The sequence below is a fragment of the Haemaphysalis longicornis genome, unplaced genomic scaffold (assembly GCF_048455015.1).
Source record: "Haemaphysalis longicornis isolate Haplotype H1 unplaced genomic scaffold, Haemaphysalis longicornis Haplotype H1 scaffold_6, whole genome shotgun sequence".
Classification (NCBI taxonomy): Eukaryota; Metazoa; Arthropoda; class Arachnida; order Ixodida; family Ixodidae; genus Haemaphysalis; species Haemaphysalis longicornis.
This window is the reverse complement of record NW_027526407.1, coordinates 145,380,890-145,396,054: the sequence shown is the minus strand read 5'-3', so window position 1 is coordinate 145,396,054 and position 15,165 is coordinate 145,380,890.

Genomic DNA, 15,165 nt, shown 5'->3' with positions numbered 1-15,165 from the left:
TTCTTCGTTGGTATACCTACTTTTGGATATCGCCCATGAATCACATCCAGGCATGACGTGTACGTAGCAACGGCTCAGAGAAAAAAGTCGGTGGCCTACCATGAGCACGCATGTCGAAGAATTTATCAAGTCATGTGCCATTTTTCAATCTGTTGACAAAGCAAGTGGCGCACTTAATTAAGGTGGCTACATTTCACTACCATTAATCGTGACCGCAACCCGGTTATAAAAAATGTGAGCATGCAATAAAGGCTCTCATTTCCCGTGGGTACAAGTAGCGTCTGCTTCCCTCTGTTACGTCGGTGGTGTACGTCCTGCGTCGGCTAACACAATACCTAATCAGTGAAGATGACAGGAACTGATTGGGGAAGCTCACTGCATATTCATTGATACCCATGTGTCTCCGAAAGAGAAGTGATGGTAAGAGCAGGCAAGCCAGCGGTGGTGGGCGTGACACCCCGTTTCCGTCTGCCGCCTTCCTTGGACTTCTCTTCCTCGCCGTTTGCAGCAAGCGCTGGAAGCAAGGCTGAGATGGAGAGAGAGAGAGAGAGAGAGAGAGAGAGAGAGAGAGAGAGAGAGAGAGAGAGAGAGAGAGAGGGAGAAGAAGGGATTCGTTTTATGGGAGGGAAGACGCAGAGGGGCTTCCCGACATGGGCTTACCGACATTCCAGTAGGGGGGGGGGGGGGCTGCGCTATATATAAATTACGTGACAAAATAGCCGCATTAGCCCTATGGCTTTCCGGCTGTCTGTTTTGTGCCGGACTGGATACTTTAGCCTAAATTCTTCCTCACTTGTGTGCGACCTCATCGTGCCAACTCAGGGGGATTGACGATGCAGTGGCGATGATAGCTGTTCTGCTAAGCTCACGGGCAATTTAAGACTCCAGGTTTCACTGCGACGTCCCTTGCGTGTAGGCGTTCCGTAGTGAGCCCATCCACGTGATACCTGACGCCATCTAGTGGACGTTTGAACATGTATCCACGTGATTCTGATGTACTTCTTCGGCGAGCAGGGCCCTCTGGCGTGATTCCGGTATTGCAGATCCGTGTTGTTCAGCGGAATTCCAGTCGCGTGAGCTCTTTTTTCTATTTTTATATTATTCGTTATACTACAAGGAAAATATTTTTTCACGAACAAAATACATTCATGACGATACTTCGTGTGGTTTTGTTTCCCTTCAGCCAATTTTTTCTAGGTATTTGTGGTTTTGTCTCCTATAATATGTCTGTTTCGACTACTTCACTGTTGAATATTTTTCACCGTGGTTATTTCCGCGCTGGATGAGTTTTAGTTCATAATTGTTCTCAATTTAATACGTTTTATTTGCTTTAGATTGGTTTCGGCTCTACATATCAGTGTGGAAACGCCTGGATGAGCTAGCCGCGGTAAGCATATACGTACGTTATTAGTTTACCATCCCTTTCGTTTTCTTTGGGTTTTTTATTATTGTTATGTATTTCAGTCCTGATTATTTGTTGTGGTTAAGGTTGGTTTCTGTAGAAAAATAATTCCCATAGCTAGCTCAGATGAAGGCTGCCTGTGCTCACTGGGAAAGGCATACGCACCGTACCAATACCAACCCCTAAATCTCCCATAGCCATTCAGAAGGAGTAGCCAGCGACGAATAGAGCAGCGGTCACATATTCTCATTGGCAGCAGTGACAAGATACCCTCCCACGCAGATGCTTTCACCATTCGATGATTAGTGATTCGTGCGCATTCCGACATCAGCAAGCTAAGTTGACCCCGTAATGTTTTTCTCCATAGAAACGCCCTGTTCTAGGCTTTTTTTTTTTTTTCTTTAATGGAAATATAGTTCTGGAAAGTCGGTGACGGCCGTATCTAAAATTGACGTAGCCCAACTAGAGTTTAGGGAAAATTACCTGACACCTTAGCGGTAAAAGTGTGTGCGCAACTAACCCGACACGACCAAACGACACGAGGGGTTACGCAACTATCGCACTCCCTTAGGCCTCCACCTCCGCCTTCTGGCTATCAGTTTGACACACAAACTTTAGTTTCCTTGTTCAGGTCATTATTCGTTAGTTTTCCTTCCAAACGTCTCCGAATGACTGTTTCGCTTCCTTAATGTTTTTACACTTTGGAAGCCTATAGTTATGTCCACCCGTACTCTCCTCTGGATACACCCTCCATGGCGTCCGCCTTTCCCCTCCGCACCATTACAAAAATTCCTTTGGAAGCCCTTCTTCTGAGGGCAATTTGATCCCTCCCACTCGCGGTTGAGAAGTTTTTATACGGCAACCAAGAAAAAATAACATTCCCTTTTTTTCTCAACAACATACATACTTGGGGCATCAGCGAGAATAAAGTTAATACATTATTTCATTCAAGAAGAAAATTATCTTTGGAAACTTGCCTAAGTGTAACAAGCAATATTCTAAAGAAAAAAAAATACCTCGCCTTCAAAGTTTTCAGGAATTAGCCGGTGCAAAACAAGGGAAGGTAGAAGGACCGGAATAAAGTGATGGGGCTACCTTGGCGTACATTGCAGCAGATTTTTCCCTACAGCGTACTATGCACATCGCGACCTTTTGTAGATATTTGCAAGATGTCTACGCACATTAATGATTACCAGGTAGGCCAAGCTACCTCTTAACGCAATCATTGGCACGCTTCACTGGCACAAGTGTCTCTTCCGCCCTTAAATACGTCTAGTTCAACTTTTCTTTCCACCATGCAGGCAGCACAAAGGCACATCAAAATGTTTCTAATGTCAAAGAACACTCAGTTTATTACTCTGCAAGCGCCTACGGTGCAGGTTGGATGCACGCTGTAGTGCATTCTCATATTTATTATCCTGCTTAGGTCGTATTATAAAATCGAGTCACCATGAAATCTACGGCGGTTGTAATTTGCGCGCCTATCCTGCATTGTGCACGCACCACCGCCATATCAGAGTCTGTGGCGCAATTAAATGCCTCGGAAAAGTCCTCGACGTACTTGAACGGTATAGCCATGAGCCACGCACGGCTGATTCCGGGTGGATATTTCGACATCATACGGCAACGCCGAACACCGACACTGATGTGAAAGAACTGCGCGTGGGACATGTACCACAAGCTCCACGCCGACTTTGGGGTGTACCAGTCCGTAGGTCGCTGGAAGGCCCTCAGAATGGACGCCATTGCAAGCGCCGCGGCAATTTCGTCGTCTTCACCTTCCCAACGGAGCATGTTTTTCGTGATATTTTTGCTAAAACAGTTCTTGAAACTCCGCAGCTTTTCTTTCGTCTTCGCATTCCAGTGCTTGTTTCGTAAAATACCCCTCCAGATGGAACGTGCCAACTCGTAACCAAGTGCCGGCATGTTGGCGATGTTTGAACTCGCGGACGTTGGCTGAGTACTCAAGTAGAGTTCGAGTGACACTCCCAACTGACCCCTGCCGCTGCTAGCGGTCACGACGTCCGTGGAGAAGCTCTGATCGAAAAGGGATTCGCGACTTGACGTCTGGTTATTGCTTTCACTGATGGCAAACGAATATTCTTCCCCATGAAGAATATTTTCGCTGAAATCAGGGCTCGCTGTAGGAACCTCGACTCGCCGTCGCATCGTGGCGTCAGCTGCAGCCGTGGTCACGGAAATGTCTGCCAGCAGTCTTGTGAACCGAGTGACGTCATTGAAGTCCAAGAGAATGCTCGATTCGACGTCGTGCAGTATCGCTTTCTTAACCGCGGCGAAGGTGGCGGTCACCTCAGCGTCCCTTTCCAGGCTGCTGAACATCTCTTCTTTGAGACGCTGCCACAAATCCCCAATCGACGCAGCCCTGCGCATGCAACGCTCAAAACCCTTCAGGTCGAGCCGGTTGCCGTCGGAAAAGAAGCGATCCGAGGCTGCGGCCACACTATGCCAAAGGAGATAGGCGGCTTTGACTCCGTAGTCCGCTTTGGAGGTGAAGTCGCGAATAACCTTTATCTGGGCCTGGCCCGTGACGTTAATGACACTCGCGTTGTCCAACGTTACACCGACTGCGCTTAGAGCGGTTGCGATGTCTCGAACGTTCCATATCTCGCTGTCAACGGCGGAATTTTGCGCTCCAAATTTGTACGTACGCGTCCTCGCCGTCACCGGGTACGGGAAACGTCGGCACAGCTCCGTCATGAACTTAACTGTTTCTTCCGCGGTCAAAGGCACGTTGCGGGCGCCTCGCACAGCGCTTACAGAAGCGTTCATGGCTTCGTAGAAGGGCGCGACTTTACAACGCGCATTGAAGCGGAGAAAAAGCTTCGAGGATCGGTGATCGTAATTAACCAGAAGAACGGAAGGCAGATGATACTTCAAAGAAACTGTCACGATGAACTCTAGGCTGTTCCTAGAGCCAGGCCTGAGCAGGGCATCGTGGATGAACCGGGCGAGATTGACAGCCATGTTGGAAACGAACGAGCCACGATTGCCTATGCTTCGTACGCAGGACTGGAAGTAGGCGTGCACGAAGTTTCCAGCCGGACCTCTTCGTCTTTCGGGCGCTGGGGAGATGCCGGTGCTAACAAATTGTACCAGTCTATCGCTCTGGGAGGTGTTCGCTGTGATGTTGAACTTGTACATGTTGGAGCACGTGTAATCGAAGAAATTTCTGCAGGGGTCGACGCTGCGTTTGATGTAGGAAGAGAAGGCTTCGATTTGCTCCGAGCAGCAGAAGTCCGAGCTGGCGGGGGGCGGGTGTAACATTCCCAGCGACGACGAGCTGGTGTTGTACCTAAGCATGAGTGCTCCCACGGCTACTGTGGCGATAGCGACGACGACGACCACAGCAGCGACTTCACCATAGGCAAATGAAGGCGCATTCTCGGATTTTTCTTGCTTAGCTGTTGGAGGGCGGCTGTCAGTCATGATGAACCTTAGCGTTGAGAGATCGGTGGGATCGCGGTGGATTCGTTTCCTTCTCTTCTTCTTCGAAGAATGGCCGCGAAATAAGGGTCGCTGTGGTTGAAATTTACTCATCAAACTGCCCCACAAGATCTAGTAACTTTCTCTGCTAAAGAGCATCTAAGCCGTGCATATTAACCTGAACAGTATTAGAGAAACCCAGGTGCAATGTCTCTAAATCTCCGGCCGTCACTCTGAGAGGATGTGGTACTGCAAGAGAAATGCATGTTTTGCGTCAATCGAGATTTATGAGAGCAGAGCTGTCCAATTCGCCATATGGTATGCTTGTACCTTCCTTTAATGATGTTTATTTTGCCCAAAACGGTGTTAAAAGAGGACGGAGAAGCGGAAGCCTTCCCGAATTCCTCCCCCTCAGATAGCGGCCTGGAGCCCTTGGGCGCGAGCGGCACCTTCGGCCACTTGGACGACCTTGACCTGTATTTCCGGGTCGGAGCTAAGCCAACAGGTCTCCCACTGCTCCGTACTGGTAATTTTTAAGCATGCTCGTATAGTTCGTGGCTGAGCATCACAACCCCAAATCATGTGAGTGAGTATGGCTCGCTGGGTGCACCACTTGCATTTGATATTATAAAGGTCGGGATAAACGTGGCTCAATACTGCAGGATTGGGGAATGCATTAGCCTGCAGCTGCCGCCAGGCTACAGATTGACGTCTGCTGACCGTGGGATGGGCTGCGGGATATTCCTGGCGCTCAATCCGATAGTGTTGATTGACGTCCCCGTAAGTTATCAGCCTGTCCCTAGCCCCCTGGTCCGAGCCAGCAGCGTCGTCAGGGCGATCCCGGGAGCTGAAACCCCGGGCCCCCTCGTGTGGGAGAGATTGAAGGGACCGGTGTCCAGAATATTTGCACGTTACGCATACGAGTGGCTTGGACGGGGCGTAAAATGCGTGATGTTAGAGATACTACCAATTTCGTAACACCGGAGAGCTGTTTTAAAGTCGCTCACTATGGTTTTAGCAGTTGTGGAGGCGACGGCAAGCGCAATAGCGGCCTCTTCTCCTTCCTCGGCGTAATTGCTGTAAATAGAGGCGGATGCGCAGACAGTTGCCTTTAACATGCATTGCCACGATGTCCAATGGCACGCGTAGGGTGGTAATCAGCGGCGTCAACATTGGATACATCAGGGTCATCTCTGAAAAGCTGGTGCAGGGCAGACGCTCGGGCATGACGGCGATCTTGGTGGTGTACCGGCTACACGTTTCCGGGTATGGGGGAGACGTAGATGGCCTTTTGAATGTGAGGAGGGAGCGAAGTCTTGGTTCCCTGTCGGCTGGCGTACAGGATGTTTAGTTTCTGGAGTAGAAGGCGTCCTGTGTGACTGCTAGATAATCTGCGCTTCTACAAGTTTCATTAGAGTATTATGGATACGCACAGCCATGAAGCGTTCGAGGAATGCGTGATGGGAATTCACGCGGCCTGTTTATAGGCTTTGCGTATTATGCAGTCAATTTTACATTGTTCAGCTTTTTGGAGGTAGAAGTATCGAGTGGCATTCGTGATACGGCTTATAATAAAGGGGGCGCGCAATTCGTGAAATAAGACCGCTTATTTGTAGAGAACGTGCAGAGAGGGCTTTGATGGTGTCCATATTGGAGCCTGATTGATGAATGCGGAGTCCAAGAACACGTATGCACGGGACGATGGGGATTACGCGATCTTGTAATGTGAGCTGAATGTCTTGAGTAGCTTTACGATGTTGCTTGACGGGAGGACTGTAGAGAAGCAGTTCGGGCTTCTGCGGGGAACACGTCACACCGCGTTCTCCGGCGTAAGCTCCCACTATGTCGACAGCTTGTTGTAGGCTGTCTGCGATGTGCGCGTCACTGTCTTCAGCCGCCCATATCGTGACGCCATCACCGCATAAACTGTGATGCACTTTCGGGATAGTAGCGAGGAGATGATGGAGTTTTATCATTGCTACATTGAATAAAAACGCCTCTAGGACCGATCCCTGGGGGGTGCCACAATTACCCAGTGAGATGATAGCCTATTCCATGCCCCCAACCACACGTTTCGCCGTGCGGTACGTAAGAAAGGCCTTGATATAGTCGTATGTTTTGGGCCCCACATGGAGGTATATCAAATTGTTCAAGATCGCATCGTGCCGGACATAATCAGAGCTTCAGTTAGGTCGAGTGCCACGATGGCTCTAGTGTCCCCTGCTGGGCATGACTCCGGGTTAATGATCTGATGTTTTAATTGGAGCACGATATCTTGTGCAGACAGTCGTGGCCGAAAAGCGAACATAGACGTCGGAAATAGCTGGGAAGATTCCATGTAACGATGGGGACGGGTCAAGACCACGTGCTTCATACCTTTCCCTACACAGCTGGTCAGCGAGATCGGCCGCAAACTGTTAATGTGAAGGCTCTTTCCGGGTTTTGGTATGAAAGTAATTTTGGCTGCCTTCCACTCCGGCGGGAGGGTGCCAGAGTACAAGCAATGGTTCATGTACTCTGTGAGAGCTTCCAGTGGTGAGTCATCTAGATTAGAAAGAATTTTGTTAGCAATTTTATCTGGACCGGGGACGGATTTGCCGCGTAGCCCTCGTGCTGCCACGCGCACTTCTGACACGGTGAGAGGACTGTCCATTTCCGGATTAGGGCTACCGGTGTACTTGGCTAGGGGCTGTGTGGGCTGAGCACCCACATACCGGCGCTGTAATTCCCGCAAAATTTCCTCATCGGAGTCGTCACAACTGTGCAGCAGGGATTTTCGATTGTTCTGCTGTGTAGTTGTGCGACCTTCTCGGTCTAATAAACAGCGCAGAGTCTTCCGTGTCCGGGCAACTCCCATACCATGTTCCATACGATCGCAAGCCACCTCCCAATTTTGCTGGCTTAGCCGGGCGGCATATACTTGAATTTCTTTATTGGCGGTGAGATGCTTGAGTGGCGCCCCCTGTCTCTGACGTCGGCTTAGGGACTCGCGCCGCTGTCGTCTGCTACACACTCGCCCCGGTGTCGTCCGCTTGTTAGGGGCAGCAGTGGCTGTGCTAGAACCGCCCACTTTGATGCTCTATTTGCATTAAAAAGCGTATTTCCAGTAATTCCGGTACTTTGCCAGCTTCTGACACCTCAAAATAATTTCAAGCTGTATCCCGCACAAGTTTTCAACACACGAGGAGCGAGGGACCAAATTTCTTCAGAGCATCGGTCAGATGATCGTGTGCAATTCGTCCTTTCTAGCTTGTTTGCAAGGTTCACTGCTCAGAGCTTTTCGATAAGTATTCGAAATGTGGAGGCTTTCCTACCGTATTTTTGAGGTGCTCTTATGAAGACTCAACAGTATAATGCTACGCACCAAGCAGCGGGCCCCTACGGGCGATGATGATGATGATTATGTCCTCAAATATTTTGGCACGTACCCACAAGGAGGGATTGGCCAGGGCTAAACCGGTTAAATACGTGGGGATTTCAAAATACTTATTTCCGGAAAGAGGCTGTAAAAGGAAACTTAGTTGTGAATGAAACCCGAATTACCCATTAATCAGCACCGTTTAGCAATTCAAACGTCCTGTGGCAGAAATAAAATTTTGAATGCAATTATATATATCCCTTTTTGCAAACCCCAGCTTTGATGCGCTAATAGATAATATTAGTATTATCGATAAAGTCAACCCCAACCGCTCGATCGGGTCCTTCACGGGAATCGCACAGCAGGAAATAAAACGGCTGTCTTCTTTTTCCTTCATTGTAGTTGACTTGTATCGGATGAATGTTTTTTCTGCGCCCAACGCATTAATTTTTCTGCAGCGTCACGAACGCTTTATTAGGAGATTTGTGGATGTTTGGGAGGCTCACAAAGTTCGTGCGGATATTTTATTCAGTCTGTAAGACATGCAGTACTTTCTTCAGAAATTGGCTTTCCTTATGGCTGCGTGCTAGAACGTGCATCCCCAGTGTGTGTTGTTTATTTAGATGCAAATGCAATGGGGAAGGAATACGTTTTTTCGTCCATCGGGATCAGGTGTTGGGGGTGGAGGAGGCCCACAGGGCCGCCGCGACCGCCATGGCCCGGGAGGTGGTCAGGACTTGGCCTGACTCCCCCGGGTCACGCAACATCTGCTCCCAGTGGTGAGGGGAGGGAACGGGGGGTACGGGTCTGCGGGGCATTCGCAGAGGGAATGGTAGAGAGTGTCGAGTGCCCCGCAGGATGGACAGGTAGGGTCAGTAAAGAGGTGTGGATGACTGTGTATTAATTGTGTTCTGTGTGGGAAGGTGTGCGTTTGTAGGATGCGCAGCATGTGCCCCGCCTCCGGGGAGAGGTGTGGGTGCGGGGGTGGGTATCGGGGGCGGAGAAGGCGGTAGTGCAGGGCAATATCCCTGTATTGCAGGAGAGAGGCTGGCTTGCCTGCAGGGGCATCGCGTGTAGGCGTAGTCAAAATGGCGACCCGGTGATTTAGTTCGCGAGCACGTACGTGCACCACTTCATTAGCGCCTACGCCTGTGTGGGCTGGTGTCCACAGCAGGGTCACGATGTCGGATGGAGGATTTTTGGAGAGAATTTTTAATGCCATGGGAGAGATGTTACCGCGAATAAAATTGCGGATGGCTTGCTGACAGTCAGAGAGGACGAATTTGGGGGTGGGGCGCTGGGTGAGCGCGAGGGCAATGGCTGCCTCCTCCGCAGTGGTTGTGTTGCTAGTTAGGATGGTAGCCGCTGTGACGTTTGATGATGTGTGTTGGCCAACAACAGCTACACAGTGTGCAGGTTTGTGAGGGTAGGGGGTAGCATCAGTGTATAGTGTGCATGGTGATGGTGGGTATAGTTGCGTTGGCTCGTGCTAATCGGCGGGCTGCATGGAAAGTTGGGTGCATGTGGCGAGGAATTGGGCGGATTAGGATGCTGTTAAGGATGTGAGGTGGAATGGGGAGTGGCGGGATTGGGATGGTGGGTGGTAGTGCGTTTATAGAGTTGAGAATGTAGTGCCCTGTAGGGTCGGATGCATGGCGCGTGAGTTGGGAGACGCGGTGGGCGTCTAGGTGCTCCCGTATGGTGTTGTGTATGCCGAGGTCGAGTAAGCGATGTGTTGGTGCGTATGGGGGAAGCAGGAGTGCATACCTATACGTCTTCCGGAGGAGGGCATCAAGTGAGTCGAGTTTGGTAGATGTACGGTTAATGTATGGAAGGTGGTACAAGATACGGTTGAGTAGAACACTTTGTACGAGACGGAGCCGGTCCTGTTCCGTGATGCCGTGGTGTTTGCTGGCGATCCGTCTAATGAGATGCGTGGTTTGGGTAACGTATTTCTTTACGTGCTGGAGGGTGAGTGCGGGTGATCTGTTGTGTGTTAGGGTGAGGCCTAAGACTCTAAGTTGCTGTGTGTGGGGTATTAGGTCAGAGTGTATAAAAAGTTGGATGGGGGGGGTTGCAGGGGGCTTGCTGCGAGGGGGCGTTAAAGTTAGGAGAGCAGATTTTTGTGGAGAGCTCTGGGAGATTTGTGCTACACCCCGCGAAACGGCGCAGACAACGTTGTTCACAGTACACTGTAAACAAATGGCCAATTTTACGGAGAAAGCTGCTGGTAAAATGTTGCCGGACACATTTCCGTAATTTAGACAACGGAAAGAATTTTAAGAACGGACATCCTGTAGTACGGAAAGGCCGTAACAAAACAAACACTCCGTTTCAAAAAGCACGTATTTCCGTAATTGATAGAACCTTCAGAAAAAAAAAAAGTTACTTCGACGAGGAATAGAACCCGCGACGTTGATCGAATTGGCACGACGCTCGAGACCACTGCACCACCGCACAAACACTGCACTTGTGCTGAACAACCTGTATACTACATGGATGCCCACCCTTGCGTCTGCGATACATCGGTGTTCACTAGCTGGCTTACAGATTTCCTGGCTGATAAAGTACGATTTTTAAATACCGCTTGCGCAGTAAGGTTTCGCGAAGCCCCCACAATAGTTGATCGCCATCAACTCCGCTGTTTCGAGAAAGCGCTCGCAAAAATGTGTGTGCCTGGCTGCGACTGCGATTTCGCACTGCATGAATAGTGCTTGCTGTGCTCTGGTTTTAAGCTTTAGGCTAAATACTTCGGCCGATATTGATTCCTTAAGAACTAAATTACCTTCCGCAACTCTGCCTCGGCACGCAACTGACCTTATATTTTCTACAAGTGTGCCGGTCACACACGCATGCGCAGTTTGCAGGTCCGGGCAGCGACATCGCCGGAGCGTCGTAAAGACAAGATACAGCGCTCATGTTGAGCGGTATGGGCCTCATGGTCCTCACTAAGTTTACTACACTTTAGACACTAACGAAACAGAGCCGCATTCATTACGCCACGAATGTCCCCGGGGCGCAGTTTTCGCTTCTCGATAGATTCCCGACGATCGACACGACAATATATTTCTTGCAGTTATTAATAAACTCATCTGTTTCTGTTCTGCATCATACAGAGGAAACGCCCGTATTTTGCTCAGCAGAAAAAGATTCCGTTTGACGTGCGACGGAGAGAGCATCCGTTACTGAGGGACGGAGCGCACTTCCGTTAAATTACAGGTGTTTTCTTTGTTCTGCATCAAACGGAACACGGCTCTGTTTTATTACGGCCATCTGGTCCATAATTTGTCCGTAAAATTACGGATCGTTTTTACAGTGTACTCGAAGGAGGCTTTTGTGGCCCGAATTTCTATCGTAACCATCGTACGGTGTTAAAGGCTTGATATACTCGCTAACGAACGCAATAAATAGTATACGTGTCGGTTTTCAGTATAACAAGAATGGAAACTGATGAATATGCCCAAGCAGCTCTTTATTATTTTGCAACCCCTTCAGGCCTAAAGAACAAATCCTGGCCTACTCGGGGTGACGTTCGATGAATTGAAGAAAATTATTTTATTCTTACTCTCTTGTCTCGGACTGAGGAGCCCGCCCACTAACCAGCTGGATTTTACTGTGAAATAAAGTTTTTTTGCTCTTCCGCCTCCTCCTCCTCTTGAGTGCAGTTTTACTATAATGCATACCTGAATATTGGAGAGATATGTCTGTAAGACGTACAGAAATATCCCTCCAAGTCTGAACAAACATAGTGCTACTGTATTTTTACCGTACAGATTACTCGTTTTGCTCAATACGCCCCCATACTAGCACGCGCCTATACACACAGTAGGTTAGTCGGAACTCAACCTACATTTTTGCTCCCCATAGGGCATGTCGGCATACTTTCATGACATGACAACGTAAAGTGATGTGATACAATACTTTCGAACGTTCGGCAAGGTTGCAAAAACTGTTTTACCTTAAACAAGGTTACCGGGAATCGTAATGCCTTCGGCCAAAGCCGACAGCCCATAACGCATGGAATTTGTTTGGCTCTTGCACTATCGCTGTTGTAGGTTATTAGACTGTTTCCTTTGATCGAAAGATTGCTGAATACAGAAGCTCACGCCTAGCTCCGACTTTTCGCGCTCCGCACAGGACCGGCTTCGCCAGGAATGGGTACGCCGGCAATGTTTCTTCCGTAACGGTATCCAAAACTATACTGTAAATCACGCCCTGAGCCATAGCAATTTTAATACTATTGTTACGAGGCAGAAGCACGCAAATGCAGTGTATTGATTGAAATTACAATGCTTAGCAATGCCAGCGGGAAAGTACAGAGACCGGTAGCTGGAAGCCCTTCTTCCTCTTCTAAAGTTCAGCCCAAACGGCACATAGCCGTAGCTACCCTCATCGTCTTCTTCCAACTGTTCCGTGACACAACCCCCCCGGCGGGAAGACGCCGCCACGGCGTCTGGGGACATAACTTCTAGGTGTTGGGGTGGTAAGGTTTGAGCCGGGCCACGTGAACAAGGTCCGTGTGAGGCTGGGCAGAGGAAGACGGGTACGGCGTGATTTCGTACGTGACGTCGGTGACGCGGCGCAACACGCGATAAGGGCCGGTGTAAGGAGAAAGTAGTTTGGTCGAAAGTCCTACATGACGCTAGGGTGACCACAGTAGCACCAATGAACCTGGATGGAACTGGACATTGACGTGGTGGCGATCATAGAGGGACTTCTGCGATGCTTGCGACGAAGTGAGGCGTGTGCGAGCGATCTGACGAGCGAGATCAGCCTGTGCGATGGCGTCACTGACGTACTGACTAGGAGGAGTTGAGGCAGGCGAGACAAGGGTATCCAAGGGTAAAGCGGGTTCCCTGCCGAAGAGCAAGTAGAAAGGGGAGTAAGCAGCTGTTTCATGGCGGGAGGAATTGTAGGCGAAGGTTACAAATGGCAAGGCGGCATCCCAATCCCGGTGGTCGGAGGAAACGTACATAGAAAGCATGTTGAGCAGCGTGCGGTTTAGTCGCTCCGTGAGGCCGTTCGTTTGAGGGTGGTAAGCGGTAGTCAATTTATGCTTAGTGGAACAGGAATGAAGAATGTCGGCAATGACTTTAGAGAGGAAATTGCGGCCCCGATCGGTCAAGAGCTGTCGAGGTGCTCCATGATGCAGGATGACGTCGTAAAGGAAGAAGTCAGCGACGCCAGTTGCGCAGCTAGTGGGTAGAGCCCGTGTTATGGCGTAGCGTGTTGCATAATCTGTTGCAACGGCAACCCACTTATTGCCAGAAGTGGATGCAGGAAAAGGCCCCAGGAGGTCGAGGCCGACGCGGGCGAAGGGTTCGTGAGGGATAGGAAGAGGCTGAAGGAGTCCAGCAGGCAATTTGCAGGGAACCTTTCGCCGTTGACACTGGTCACAAGCTTGAACATACTTCTTGACCGAACGGTACAAGCCAGGCCAAAAGAAACGGCGGCGTGCGCGAGCGTATGTGCGCGTAACGCCAAGGTGACCAGAAAGTGGATGGTCATGAAGTTGTTCAAGGACGGTGGAGTGCAAGTGAGGGGCTATGACAGGCAACAGTTCTGGGCCATCGTTTTGAAAGTTCTGATGGTATAAGACGCCGTCCTGCAGTACGTAATTCCGGGAGGTTCGATCAGGGCAATTTGTACGGAGGCGATCGATTATTGATCGGAGGAAGGGGTCCCGGTATTGTTCCGCACCGATTTGCAGCAGTGCGGAGATGGAAAAAATACAGGCCTCTGTGTCAGTCCAGGCTACGTCTGGAGGATCCACGGGGTAACGCGATAAACAGTCGGCATCACGGTGCAACCGTCCCGATTTGTACACGACTGAAAACGAGTATTCTTGCAAACGCAAAGCCCAGCGGCCAAGGCGGCCCGTAGGATCTTTTAGTGATTGCAGCCAGCACAAGGCGTGGTGATCCGTGACCACAGAAAACGGACGGCCAAAGAGATATGGGCGGAACTTAGCCACTGCCCACGCGAGAGCAAGACACTCGCGTTCGGTTATGGAATAGTTGCGCTCGGCGACCGAAAGGAGGCGGCTGGCGTACGCGATCACGCGGACTTCGCCAGACTGGTGCAGCACTAAGACCGCTCCTATGCCGTGACCGCTGGCGTCAGTGCGTAGTTCTGTTGGAGCAGAAATATCAAAGTGGGCTAGAATAGGAGTGGTAGTAAGCCTATCAATAAGCGTGGAAAAGGCCTCAGCTTGTGCAGATTCCCACGTGAATGGAACGTCTTTCTTGAGGAGGTCGGTTAAAGGCCTGGCAATATGGGCGAAATTTTGTATGAAGCGGCGGAAGTAGGAGCATAGCCCAAGAAAGCTTCTGACGTCTTTTGCGGTGTGCGGTTGGGGAAAGCTTTTGACTGCGTGTATTTTGGCTGGATCGGGCTGCACGCCGCGGGCATCCACGACGTGACCAAGAATTTGAAGTTGACGTTGGGCGAATCGGCATTTGGATGAATTCAATTGAAGACCTGCGTGACGGAAAACAGACAGGGCCGTGGATAAACGTTCTAAATGCGTTTCAAAGGTCGGAAAGAAAACGATGACGTCATCGAGGTAGCACAAGCAGGTGGTCCATTTGAGGCCGTGAAGGAGAGCGTCCATCATTCTTTCGAACGTGGCAGGCGCGTTACATAGGCCGAAAGGCATTACCTTAAATTGGTAGAGACCATCCGGTGTAATAAAGGCGGTTTTCTCTCGGTCCATTTCATCCACGGCGATTTGCCAATAACCGGAGCGTAGGTCGATGGAAGAAAAATAGTTTGCTCCGTGGAGGCAATCAAGGGCGTCGTCAATTCGGGGAAGAGGGTACACGTCCTTTTTCGTTATGTGGTTCAGGTGACGGTAATCGACGCAAAATCTTTACGTGTTGTCCTTCTTTTTAACCAGTACAACCGGTGACGCCCAAGGGCTGCAAGAGGGCTCGATGATGTCCTTAGCGAGCATTTTGTC